Source organism: Capra hircus, chromosome 10, assembly GCF_001704415.2.
Source record: "Capra hircus breed San Clemente chromosome 10, ASM170441v1, whole genome shotgun sequence".
NCBI lineage: Eukaryota > Metazoa > Chordata > Mammalia > Artiodactyla > Bovidae > Capra > Capra hircus.
In genome coordinates this window covers 10,678,556-10,693,257 of record NC_030817.1, presented here as the reverse complement: position 1 = coordinate 10,693,257, position 14,702 = coordinate 10,678,556, and the positions used below count along the sequence as shown (strand labels likewise).

General features: G+C 39.4%; 1 protein-coding gene across 1 annotated transcript in view; it reads left to right on the top strand.

Moving 5' to 3' along the window:
* TSHR (thyroid stimulating hormone receptor) overlaps positions 1-14,702 on the top strand; it is a 176,885-nt gene that overhangs the window by 140,283 nt on the left and 21,900 nt on the right. The gene's annotated exons all lie outside the window — the stretch shown is intronic.

Genomic DNA, 14,702 nt, shown 5'->3' with positions numbered 1-14,702 from the left:
TAGCTTGATTCACATGGGGGAAAACTTACTAGAAAAGACGAGATGTGAACATTTTTGTAAAGCAGCATAGAAAAAATTGTATGTGTGCATTTGCTCTGATTTATACTGATACCTCTGTATCTAATCATGATCAAGTCCTGTTGATTCTGTCTCCCACAAGCCTCTTTATCAGGGCCACCTTCTTCTTCCCCTTGATTTTGTCTTAGTTTAGAATTTCATTCTTGAGCAGTTGTTCCATCCTTGCCAAAGTGGAACACAGCCACTCAGGAGAAGCACAAGACAATCCATCAGAGGCAAGAAGTTTCCATCTATAAATAAGAGGTTCCATCAAGTAGGGAATGGGTGCAGCCCAAGGCAACAGTCAGTGGTCCACAATCTTGAAGACATATACACTCACTCTTTCATTTTTAACAATTTCACTTCACTTTAAGATTGAATGCACCCCAGCTAAAAGGGTTTATGGCCTTACTTTCTTAACACACAGCCTCCATATAACAGGGCAGAGTGACCCTGAAAATCTCTCATACCTATACTGATGTTCATTGATAACTCATGGCAAAGTACTTAAAAGTATTATGCATTTTTCTTCTTACAAAAAGACAAGTGAAAAAATTGTATTGACCTTTTCCATGATTTTTTTTAACCTTGAAGATATTTTTTAAAGACATCTTTAACTGCTCCTTTGAGATAAAAGGTGATATTTCACTAATAAATGAGGAAACTTGTTGCTTTTCTAAAGAAATGTGTGCTTTGGAAAGAGTCTTAGAAACAGGTATTTGGAAACATTTACAGTTATGTAATTTTCCTGATGAAAACAGTGAATATCACTTATAAAAATATTTTTAAAAATCAGAAATCAAATATTAACTTTTTAAAATCTTTTGAATTGAGTTGCAACGGGTAAAATCCACATGCATAATATATGAAAATGAAACATCTTTAGATTTAGTTTGCAGAAACAAACTATTTACTGACATCTGAGAATATGAATTTCAATAAAAACATATTTGATTACTGAATAGGATTGAGAGATGAGAATCTTAATTTGGTAAGTACAGCCAAGCCTGCCCTATTCCATTTGGAACCATCTGTCTTTGTGAGGTAACTTTCAACTGACAACAATATAAACCAAAACCAAAATAAACTGACCCAGAAGCAGACCCTGAATAGCTGTATCAGAAAGGGTTAAACAACAGTTTTCAAAATCAGTAAAATATATTTAAGGACATTTTTGGTGAAATATTTTTTTAAAGTATTATTTGTCTTTATCCTATCCTTTTAAATGTATGGGTGGGCTTTGCTGGTGGCTCAGATGCTAAAAAACCCACCTGCAGTGTGAGAGAGCAGGGTTGGATCACTGGGTCAGGAAGATCCCCTGGAGAAGGAAATGGCAACCCACTCCATTATTCTTGTCTGGAAAATCCCATGGACTGGTTCTTGAAAAGATAAACAAAATTGATAGACTTTTAGCCAGTCTTACAAAAAAAAAAAATGCTGTGATAAAGAGAATATACTAGAAGCTTATAGAGACAAAAATCCTGTTACCTCTGAAGCCTGAAGAATCAGAATGCTATCTAGTCTTAGCGATAACATTGAAAGTTAGAAAACTACAGAGTATAGCCTTCAGATTTTGAGAAAAAGTAGTAATTTCCAAACTATCTGTCGAAGGTGAAGGTAAAATAAAGACATTTTCAGATGTGCAAAGTCTCAACAACTTGATTTCCCAATCCCCTTTTCTGGGAGCACAGACCTATAAAAAGAAAAATGAGGAATTTAGTGGTCCACACAGGGAAGAGGCAAATGGAATTCCAGGATGAAAAAGGGAAGTCTTAGGAATTTTGAGACCAGGTTGTCTACATCAATGGTGAAGGAGGGCTCCAAGAGAAAGGCCTATAAATAAAAAGGGACTAATAGATTATCCGGCAGGGTAGACTTTATGAAAAACTGGGCTGAGAGATATTTTAAAAAACTTTAGAGCATGTGACAAGACTCAGCAAGAGGTCCTTCAAACCAAGATATGCAAAATTTTAAACAAGGAGGAACAGACATCTTGTGAAGAAACAAAAAAAGTTACACAAGAAATAAAATGAAATCACAGTGTGCACACTTGTAATAGTCATAATACTAAATATAGACAAGTAATGGCCATAATACTAAATATATACTTGTAATGGCCATAACCAAGTATGTCCTAAAAGTATTTCTGGAGAGTAGAGGCAAGTGTCAGGAGGGTATATGTGGGTGAAGGAAGAGAGCTAAAGGGAGTCAGCGGGTGAATCAAAACCCAATAAATCAAGCAATATTTTCAGTTATGGAAAGAATAGTGAAAATTGAAAGTGATTGCTTCCGGGACATCAGAAAGCAGAAGGCAGGCAAGAGCTGCCCAAAGGTCTGCTGTGTGTGGTAAGTTTCCAATGTAATTTACTTTATAAACATAGGTCCATGCATTATTTTAATATCGCAAGGAGTGAGACACGACTGAGCGACTGAACTGAACTGAACTGAACTCAGGTTAAATTTTAAAAGAATGCAACAAAAGCGTAGGAAGAGGGGACAATGGAGACTGTAGCATTTGACAGGCCCACAGGAGGAACGTAAGAAATGAATGAGAGTTCAGCCTCATTCCTCAAATCCCAAGCATCTGTCTTAAAAGGCATCTCTTAACTAACCATGCACGGTCTTGTAACATATTAACTCTTGTCTTAAATTTTTTTTCAAAATCTTCATTACTTTGTTTCCCCTGTAACTTTCCACCATAACTAGACTTGAAGAGCCTAGAGGAAACTGACTGTGTCTCATACTTTCTGTAATCCCCCCACTTCAAAAAAGACAGCAAATACTCAATAAGTATTTGATTAATTATAACTGAATATCAAATAGCCATGTTTTGGCTGTGATTTGGTACAAAAGCCCAAGCTGAAAAATCTTAAACTCTATCTGAAGAGAAGAGAATTAGAATATGTGTATACCTCATAAAGGTATTTGTGAATGAATACAATCATCTCTGTTGACAAAAATGATCAAATTTGCCCAGGCAGTTTACCACCTTTTTCAAGGTCACTGCTTTAAAAAGAATCTAACTTAAAACAGGTGCAGCATCTAAAGTGAGATCTTATCTCCAATCCTCACTAGTTTCTTAAAAGCCTTTTAAATTTAATTTCATAACATTTTTTACTCATTGATTTTTTAATCGATATATGATCTCATTTTCCACTTTTATCCTTTAAGAGGAGCTCTTGGTATTTAAAGTCCCAAAGGAAAGAACACACTGAAATGTAATGCCTTCCATAATAAATAACCAGAGTCCTCCAAGGTCTAAATTACATAACTCGCTCTAATAAGCATTTAACTTACTGTTGATAATGACTGTATTATAATTGTCCCACTTACTATTATAAGTAACTCCCAAGAAGACAGGATCTCTGTGATTATATCCTTGAGCTAGCATTATGGGTACCGACAAAAACAAACTTTAAAAATAAACTATTGTTGCTATTAGCTGATGAGATTAATCATTTGAAAATCTAAGAGTCATGGCAGTGCCATCTGGGTTTAGAGAAAAATAAACCTTTCATGTATTTCTTTTGACTCAAATAATGCTCTTCACAAGGTCATGTATTAGATGGCTGACAAATTGTGGCAGGGTTCTTTCTAGCATGCCCGAAGTCCACAGGCAGGTGGAATACATGATTTTTTAGGTTGACCCTGGGCAAAATTATTTTTTTATTGAGGTATAATTCACATACACTATAACATGCACATTTTCAAAGTGTACAGTTTGATGAGTCTTGGCAAAACTATATTACTCTATCTTAGTCAAGACTTAGAACATTTTCATCTCCCAGAAAGTTCTCTCTTGCTCCATCTTCCATAGACAATCACACATTTTTTATTTTTCTGGTGTAAAAACTAGGAGTGAAATTGTCAGGTCACAGGATAGATGTATATTTAACTTTTACAGGAAATACTGTCAAACTGTTTTCCAAATGATTGTCTCATTTTCTAGTCCCAACAGTGAAGTATGAGCTTCTTACTAGCCCGTTTACAGCCTTATCAATCTTTTATATTCTAGCCATGCTTGTGGGTGTAAAGTAATATCTCATGGTGATTTTATTTTGTGTTTCTCTGATGATGTTGAGCATCTTTTCATGTACTTGTTAGCCATTTGTTAATTTTCTTTTGTTAAGGGCCTGTTCAAATATTTTTTAAAAAATGAGTGCTTTGCCATTCAATTTATTATTGAGTTGCGGTCCTGCAGAAGAGTTTTGACCAGAATGAAATTAGTTTTAGTCCAAACTACCAGTCCTCTGTCATTCCTAGTTTATTCTCTCTTTCTATTTCTCTTTTCTTTTTAAGGAGAGATAGCTAATCTAACACAAGGTGTTCAATTACTCACTTATTCTGCAGGCATTTTAATGAGCACCTACTGAACCCCATGGACATTATAAGAATAAGACAGTCTCTGCCCTGAACGAGGTCACAATCAAATTCAGGAGAAATGTGAATAAGTAACTGTGAGTTTAATGTAAAAAGGATCATAAGAAGTATTTGGAGAATCGAGATCCCATTTCTGGTTAGGATGACCAGCAAAGGCCTTTTTAAAGGAGGTGGTGTTAGTGATGGGCTTCAGATGAGAGCTAAAAAGGCAACAGACAGGCAGAAGTGATAAGATGAAGAACAAAGGTAAGCCTAAGAAAACACTGGATATATTCTAAGAGCAATGACAGCCAAAGGACAGTGTCTGAGAAGTGTGCTGTGTTGAAATCATGTTGTGGGAATGTGGCCTCACTCAGCAGGGAAGGGTGGCCCACTCAAGGATTACCATGGAATATCAGTCATAGTTTTCATAATCCAGTACAGTTCTGCGGTCCTCTTCCACTCACCCCATGCCTTGTTGCCTTGGCCCCAACCGTATTAGCCCTGGGGAGCTGGGTCCCAGCAACACTGGGACCTCTCCTCTCTACCTCCTGGCTATTTGGCAGGCACTTGCCCCCCTTAGGGCGGGAAATCGAGCCCAAAGACCTAATCGGCCTCGTGTTCCTTGTCTTCCTTTCTGGAGCAGCTCTCTCAGAGAGGAAGGGAACCTCCTAGGTGTGGAAGACCGGAGGTTTGTCTGCTATGCTGCTCTGCTCTGGGCTGAGAAATGAGTTGCTAAGACAAACAGATTTCTTGCCATGCCTGGCTTGGGCACCCAGCCAGACTCATGGCAAGTGAATCGGGTTGTTGGGGAAGCAATCAAAGCCATCCTAAGTCTTCAGGGGCCTTGTGTCCAGGGGCCCAGCAAAGGAGAGGGCCTGCAGCCACGCTGTGCAGTCTATGAAAGCTGTGGGGAAGGTCACAGGAGAATCTGAAGAGAAAGAGTAGACAATTACCTTTCTAGAATTGTGTGTGTGCTGGCTTCTTGCTAAAAACAAAAGGATGGTCTGCTTCAGCCCTAGGAATCTTTGGACCAAAGGAGTTATGTCAGCCACTCAGGATACTTTATTGTGGTTGTTCAGTTGCTAAGTTGTGTCCAATTTTTTGTGACTCCATGGACTGAAGCACGCCAGGCTCCTCCATCATCTCCTGGCGTTTGCTCAAACTCATGTCCATTGAGTCGGTGATGCCATCCAACCATCTCATCCTCTGTTGTCCCTTTCTCCTCCTGCCTTCAATCTTTCCCAGCATCAGGGTGTCAGCTCTTCACATCAGGTGGCTGATGTACTAGAGCTTCAGCATTAGTCCTTCCAGTGACTATTTAGGGTTGATTTCCTTTAGGATTAAGTCTCCTTCATGGGTCACAGCCTTGTCATGGTGAAGGGGATGGCATAACTCAATGAAGCTATGAGCCATGCTGTACAGGACCACCCAAGATGGACCAGTCCTAGTGGAGAGGTCTGACAAAATGTGGTCCTCTGTAGGAGGCAATCCACTCTAGGATTCTTGCCTTGAGAACCCCATTGAACAGGATCCTTGATTCCCTTCAAATCCATATTTATTGATTAGTAGAATCTCTTACTATCATAGCCATTGGTATGAGAAGAGGAGATTAAGACTTTAGTCAAAGAAATCTCTAATGATAAGGTTACTTTTTACAACTATTGAGAAATTTTCAGAGCACTTCCCTACTAGTGGCTCAGATAGTAAAGCATCTGCCTGCAATGCGGGCGACCTGGGTTCAGTCCCTGGGCTGGGTAGATCCCCTGGAGAAGGAAATGGCAACCCATTCCAGTATTCTTGCCTGGAAAATCCCATGGACAGAGGAGCTAGTAGGCTACAGTCCATGGGGTCACAAAGAGTCAGACATGATTAAGCGACTTCACTTCCCTACTAGGGAGATGACTCTGGTAGAAGGATGATGGAATTACTGCAAAGATCCTCAAAGTGGTACAAATCTTTGGGTTTCTCCAATTGACTAAAAGCCCAGCTACTATTATCTTCAAAGATGTTCACTTGATCAAGTAGAGGTTTGACAGAAAACAACAAAATTCTGTAAAGCAATTATCCTTCAATAAAAAAGTATAAATTTTAAAAAAATGTTTACTTTAAATAAAGTTCTTCAAAGCAATGGAAGCCACGGTTGAGTGCAGTGTCCTCAAATGATCATTCATTTTACATTAGGGATTCAGTCTTGTATCTATGCCAAGCCAAAAAGTAAACTAGGATGATTACATTGCTAAAAAAGAATAATTCACAAATCCATTAACTGCTTCTTGTAACTCAGTTTTGCTCAATTGTTTAAGGGCTTTTCACTTTGATCAAAATTGGTAGAACATAAAAGAATTTTTGCTGAGTCTGAATTCTAGGTAAATAACACTTGAAGTTATAGGGGAAAAAATGAGAAAAATGTTTCTAAACCATATAAATTCTGAACAGTTTTATTAACTAATCAGTGCTCTTTAGCCAAGAGCCTTCAACAGTGATGAATCTTCAGAATGAAAAGCAAGTAGGAAAACATTTGTTTTGCAACTTTACATTTAAATAAATCTACTTTTTAGTGAGTGCCTACTAGTCTCAGTGCTGAATATCTTACATTTTTAAATCATTTTCTTTTATATTAGCAGTCCCAAAGGATTCTGACCTCTCCAAACTACTCCTTTCATAATTTCTGCTGATTTTACCCATATCAAGTCTCAATTGTATGATGAAAGAAAAGAAATGAGACTGCATAGGGCCACACAGATGAAGTAAAAATGATATGTACTCTGTTTTGTAGCAAGTTTTAGTCATGATCTTATTATGAACTAAAAAATACTGACAACAGGTCAACTGATAGGAGGGGTGAATCAACCTGGGATTATTATATAATCATTATTATTATATAATTATTATATATTATGTAATTATATAAGCAACCTGGGTTATTTATTTTTAAATAAATAACCAACAAATATAAATAAAGAAGCAGTTTATGGTGTATACAATGAGGCACTCAGTTCTTCCCAAGTAAACAGGGATGAGTACTAAAATCAGTGGCAACCCACTCCAGTACTCTTGCCTGGGAAATCCCACGGACAGAGGAGCCAGGTGGGCTACAGTCCATGGGGGTCACAAAGAGATGGACGACTGAGCAACTGAGCTCACAGCACACATACTACATCTTTGACTCATCTGGAGGTTTTTACTCTTGGAAAACAGGTGGAAGGAAATAAGGTAGTTAAGGGTTTTCATTCTGACACACTATCTCTGCCAACTCTCTGAAATCCATTTTGTTAATTATGTTCTGCTTCTGAGTCTAAAAGAAATAAACACTCTGAAAGAAAGTGGACTTTTTATTTCTCCCAGGTAGTGTGCAGGCTGATGGTGATGCTCATTTTATACGGGTGTTGGGGGTGCTGGAGCACAGGGGAGAGGACTTTGCTGGGGAGGGTATGTTTGTGCTTCAGCATTTGACTACGGGCAGTAAGTTCCCATCATTTCCTTCTGTTTCTGTGTGGAGGAGCCCCAACCTTACTGAATTACAACGTTGTGGTTGCTGTTGTTCAGTCACTCAGCCATGTCTGACTCTTTGTGACCCCATGGACTGCAGCACGCCAGGCTTCCCTGTCCATCACCAACTCCCGGAGCTTGCTCAAACTCATGTCCCAACGGAGACTCATGTTGGTGATGCCATCCAACCATCTCATCCTCTGTCGTCCCCTTCTCCTCCTGCCTTCAATCTTTCCCAGCATCAGTCTTTTCAAATGAGTCAGCTTTTCACATCAGGTGGCCAAAGTATTACAATATGGAGGTAGTTTTTTCATCTCAGGATCTATAATGCTGAGACAATTAACTCCATGAGATTTCCTAGGTCATGGAAGCCAAGGGCTTAAATGAAGTGTAATTATGCAACCTCAAGAGGGAGAAGAAGATAACAGTGATATCTGAGTTACAAAGCAATTTTGTTTGTATGCAGACTTTAAGAAAAGATTGGTCATTCATGATCATCTAAATCTTTAGACACACATTTTCCTAATAAATAGGGGCCAGTTTTGAGCTTCAGCTGTGTGCTAGGTTCTTTACAGATGGTCTATTTACCTTGAGTCATTTTAACTATTCAATAGTAGATGTCGTTATCCCTACTTAACAATAACTCAGGTGCAGAGAAATCAGGTGAGTCCCCAAGGTCACCTGGCAGTAAGCAGTGATGTTAGGATGCAAACCCAGCCCTAATGGAGAAGCATCATCAATTCCTAGAATATCAGATCAACCCTTTTCACTTAAGATTATTCCTGAGCCTGTTGTAATTTCTGAACTTCACTTCATCCTCTTCTTAAATTTCTACCTAAAACCCTCCAGTTCTTGAATATCTGACTTGGAAAAAAAAAAATCCTCACAAAGTCCTCAGAGACCTTTTGCTGTTTGCTCCCCCCCCCCAACCTATGAGTCATTATCTGTGATCCCTTGTCCCATGTCTTCCCTCACACTCCACTCCAGCCACACTGAACCGGCGCCCCCAGGCATGTTCTCACCTTGGGGGTTATGCACTCGCTGTTTTCTCTACCCAGGAGGCTCCTTCCCTGGAGATCCATGGGCTTGTTCCTCCACCTCCTTCAAGTTTTTCCTTAAATGTAAGCTTCTCAGGTCTTCCCTGAATTATCTATTTAAATTTGAAGCTGCCCATCACCCTTCATCCCAGTTTCCCACTTTCTTTTTCTTCGTGATACTTAGCACCACCCAAACTTCTAGACATCTTAGATGTCTGCTGACTTGTTTACTCTCTTTCTCCCTCCACTAGTATATAAATGCAATGGTAGGAGGGATTTTTGTCTGTCTTTCCCCACGGAAAGACACATAGCGTAAAATTCTTAAATATTGGATAGATAATCAATAATTTTGAACCAAAGCAATAGATGGGGCAAGAATTGTTGTACATTTCTGTTCCTGGGTTGTTTGTCTTGGCATTAAAGTTCCAGGAAGAATGCTTTCATTTTTCTGAATTGAAAATGAGAAAAATCTTCATTTTCTGAAGATGAACAAGTACAGCAGCGAAGTAGTGCACGTGAACAACTTGCAAATTCTTGTTGCAAGTCAATCCACACGTGAAAAAATGAAAAGCATTTACTTGTGGGCAATGGCAGCTTGGAAGGATCCTTAGAGTAGAATATCTAATTTTAAAATATGCTAATTATTGACTCATGTTATAGAAACATAAACAATTTATATAAAATGAAGTTGGGACTTCCCTGGTGGTCCAGTGATTAAGAATTTGCCTTCCAATACAAGGGACGCAGGTTCAATCCTTGGTCAGGGAACTAAGATTCCCACATGCCACAGGGCAACCAAGCCCATGCACAGCTAGACAGAAGCCTGCATGAAGGGCGCACACTGGCTGGGAAAGATCCCGCATGATGCAACAAAGATCCCACGTGCCTCACCTAAGATCCAATGCAGCCAAAACCAAGCAAACAAATAAACAAACAAAAAATATATATGTATTTTAAATGAAGTTGAACAGGTGCCCTCCTTCCTCCCTGTGCTTCGGACCATTATTTCTCCTCCTCCTTAAAAATCTATCCTCAACCTTGATTCTTTCTTTTTTGTAAGGTTTTTAAGGTAACATTTCTTAACAGTTAACATGTACGTAATAGGAAAGCAAAAAACACAAGAAGCAAAAAACAAAGTCATTCATAGTCACAAACAGTTTACCATTTGACATGGCCTTCTAGGTCTCATTTGTGTATTTTCACAACTGAGCATCCATTTATATGTAATTAAGATCATACAGTTATGGATCATGCTGTTTCACACATCATGAATATTTACCATTTCAAAATCCCAAAGCTATGAGTGTTTTGATAACCAAGAATACATTACACTGACTCAATCTGGAAGGAAAAAACATAATTTTGCCTTTCTTGGTGACAAAAATTTCGAAGATAAAAAATGGCAATAGGCCTCTAGATAAACATATTGGCATAAGTATGATTAAAATACTACATTCCCTTAATGTTCAATTAAAAATGAGACATAAAGCAACAGAGTACACAAAGGATAATGCTTCTAAGAGGATTCATTGTCCAATCTAAACTATGAAGTATTAGAAAGGAGGAATGTTTCTGCTGAATTAATTATTTAACTATGCATTCCTGTGGTATAGCCAGGAGATGCCCTTACATCAGTGGTTATCATCAGAATATAAATATGAACACATCCACATACAGCTCTCCCTCTATACTTCCTTCTGCCCCTCAGCTGCCAACCTAAACGAACAAGTCCTGACATACATTTCTCAGTGACGATTTAATAATTCCAGGTCCAAGATGCTGCCTTTTTTAAAAAATCAATGATAACAAAGGTATTTACAAATTGGATAATTCATAACTTGTACTTTTTATCATACATTGTTACCTCAGGACATCTAAAAACCCTAGATGTTGCAAACTAATGAGCCTTGTCCACAATAAACATAAGTGCTTCACGAAAATGCACATACAGACCTATGGTTATAACCTAAAACTGTCTTCCAGATAATGGAGATATTAGCCAAGAGCCTGTCCCCTCACCCTTCCTTGACTCCTCCTCTAGAATTTCAGTGACTAAGTACCAGCCTACATCCAGCTCCAACCCTACCTTGATTCTTAGGCCCTCAGCCATTACCACCCAGATATCTTTTTTGTTGTTACTGGTGAACTCCAGAGTCTTCCTATCTCTTCATTGCTTGAGGATCTCAACTCCTGATGCACTGATTCCTCTATCCTCCTTCTCTTGTAATTGCTGATGTAGATCAAGTATCCATGCAGATCTTCTTTCCTATGCCTTGGCCTCTGAGCGAGTCACTTGGTCACTCCCAGTAAACGTGTTTACCACTCTGCCTCTCGACTCCCCTTCTGTGGCCATAGGCCTGTCATTACCAAAGATTCCAAGCCCTCATAGTCTCAGTCTCAAACATCCTGCTGTCTTTCCATGTGCTTCCTTCTCATACAGTCATTCCTTCAATTCTTTGGTCTGATTAGGAGCTACAGTCTGTTGAAAAACAGTTTTTCACAACATGTGAGTTTCAAGTTAAGTTTTATCTGGGGCAAAATGAGGACTGCAACCTAGAAGACAGCATCCCCAGACAGTTATGAGAAACTGCTCCGAGGAGGTGAGAGGAGGAACTAGGATATATAGAGGTTTTGCAACAAAGGGTAGGTAGTCGGGGATAGCAACTTTCGGTACACCAAAGATTACTGTTAATTAAGGAAATCAGACATGTCAAGTTAAGGAATTTTGTGCTTTTCTATGGGTGGAAAGATGCAAGTCCGGACTCACTGAAATCACTCCTTTGACATGCACCTCAGCTGTCTGGGGCCAGTGTCCTGCATTTTCACATTCCAGGTCTCCTCAGGGCTCACTGTGGGGAGTGGCTGCAGTCTGATGGCTGCTGGATGGCAGGTATTCTTCCTTTCTGTGATTGCTCAGGGTTTACCAGCTCACCATTCATGGTGGCTGCAACTGCTGATGACTGTGACACCCTATGGGCTTCCCTGGTGGCACTAGTGGTAAAGAACCTACCTGCCAGTGCAGGAGATGTAAGAGACGTAGGTTTGATCCCTGGGTCAGGAAGAGCCCCTGGAGGAGAGCATGACAACCCACTTCCTATTCTTTCCTGGAGGGTCCCCTGGACAGAGGAGCCTGGCGGGCTACAGTCCATGCGGTCTCAAAGAATCGGACACGACTGAAGTGACTTATCACATGCATGCACGTGACATCCTTTGTTTATTGATATGGCAGGAAACAGCTTCTGTCTTAGCTCAGTCAGTAAAGAGTCCGCCTGCAATGCAGGAGACCCAGGTTTGATTCCTGGGTCCAGAAGATCCCCTGGAGAAGGAAATGGCAACCCACTTCAGTATTCTTGCCTGGAAAATCCCATGGACAGACAAGCCTGGTGGGTTACAGACCATGGGGTCACAAGAGTCAGACATGACTTAGTGACTAAACCACCACCATGGCAGGAAATACTCTATTTCTCAAGTCCATTATTAATATCTCACGGTCTTTCACTTCTCTCATATCTTCATTTCTTTCTTATAAAGATTAGTTTCCATCATCTATCATTATAAGCAGTGACTTGTATTCATAACCAACTACCTTGACCCTCTCTCTATCATCCTTGCCTAGAAAAACTCTACCTTGGTTAAATCCAATTACCCACCTACTATGGGCTGGACTTTTGCAGGTGAGCTTGGCAAGCAGTTTCACTTTAAATCATTCACCTCAAGTAAACCCTAAGTGCTATACAGCAATAACATCCCATTTCCCAAGTTACTCTCCCTCTCTCCCAGATAAACACGCCAGGCCTCCTCCCCTCTCCTCCATTCTCTAGTCCTTCTCTCTCATTCTCATGCTCACGTGATCACCTTGACTTCCATTTCATCTAAAATCAAATCAAGCAGAAGAGAATTCCTCATGGTCCCATAGGTACCCATCTTCCTGCATCTATGTCCACATCCTCTGTCTCCTCTCCTGAATTTTAAGTCACCTTTTTATCTTGGGCCCCATGCCCTCTCAGCAATCCAAGGGCATTGCTTCAGCAATCCTTGCCCTTCTGTCCAATAGCATCTATATTTTCCTCTTTATTGGATTATCTCCCATCAACATTTAAACATGCTATTGTTTCTCCCATCATAAAACAATATTTCTTGAGCCTATGGATTAAAGGATATCTGAGAGACATATCAGTCAGCTGCAGTTCTTAAATGAATATGGATCCTGACTCCAGTGAGACAACTGCCTTGCCTCTTTTGGAACACTGATTATTTGGTGACTTTAAAGAGTTATTATTATATTTAGGTTTTTTTTTTAATTTTTAAAAGATACTTTATCTTTTAGGGTTATATATTGAAACACTTATAATTTAAAAATGTCCTTCAAGTTTATGTCTAATTCTGTGTCCTTTTGTAGCAAGATGTGGCAAAAGAGTTGGCTAGAATTATATTTTTACTTATTTTTTTATTTTTACTTTATTTTGCTTTACAATACTGTATTGGTTTTGCCATACATTGATATGAATCAGCCACGGGTGTACATGAGTTCCCAATCCTGAACCCCCCTCCCACCTCCCACCCCATATCATCTCTCTGGATCATCACCATGCACCAACCCCAAGCATCCTGTATCCCATATCGAACATAGACTGGCGATTTGTTTCTTACATGATATTATACATGTTTCAATGCCATTCTCCCAAATCATCCCACCCTCTCCCTCTCCTACAGAGTCCAAAAGTCTGTTCTAAACATCTGTGTCTCTTTTGCTGTCTCGCACACAGGGTTATCATTACCATCTTTCTAAATTCCATATGTATATGTTAGTATACTGTATTGGTGTTTTTCTTTCTGGCTTACTTCACTCAGTATAATTGGCTCCAGTTTCACCCACCTCATTAGAACTGATTCAAATGTATTCTTTCTAATGGCTGAGTAATACTCCATTGTGTATATGTACCACAGCTTTCTTATCCATTCATCTGCTGATGGACATCTAGGTTGTTTCCATGTCCTGGCTATTATAAACAGTGCTGCAATGAACACTGGGGTACACGTGTCTCTTTCAATTCTGGTTTTCTCGGTATGTATGCCCAGCAGTGGGATTGCTGGGTCATAAGGCAGTTCTATTTGCAGTTTTTTAAGGAATCTCCACACTGTTCTCCATAGTGGCTGTACTAGTTTGCATTCCCACCAACAGTGTAGGAGGGTTCCCTTTTCTCCACACCCTCTCCAGCATTTACTGCTTGTAGACTTTTGGATCACAGCCATTCTGACTGGTGTGAAATGGTACCTCATTGTGGTTTTGATTTGCATTTCTCTGATAATGAATGATGTTGAGCATCTTTTCATGTGTTTGTTAGCCATCCGTATGTCTTCTTTGGAGAAATGTCTATTTAGTTCTTTGGCCCATTTTTTGATTGGGTTGTTTATTTTTCTGGAATTGAGCTGCGTAAGTTGCTTGTATATTTTTGAGATCAGTTGTTTGTCAGTTGCTTCATTTGCTATTATTTTCTCCCATTCCAAAGGCTGTCTTTTCACCTTGCTTATATTTTCCTTTGTTGTGCAGAAGCTTTTAATTTTAATTAGATCCCATTTGTTTATTTTTGCTTTTATTTCCAGTATTCTGGGAGGTGGATCATAGAGGATCCTGCTGTGATTTATGTCGGAGAGTGTTTTGCCCATGTTCTCCTCTAGGAGTTTTATAGTTTCTGGTATTACGTTTAGATCTTTAATCCATTTTGAGTTTATTTTTGTGTGGGGTGTTAGAAAGTG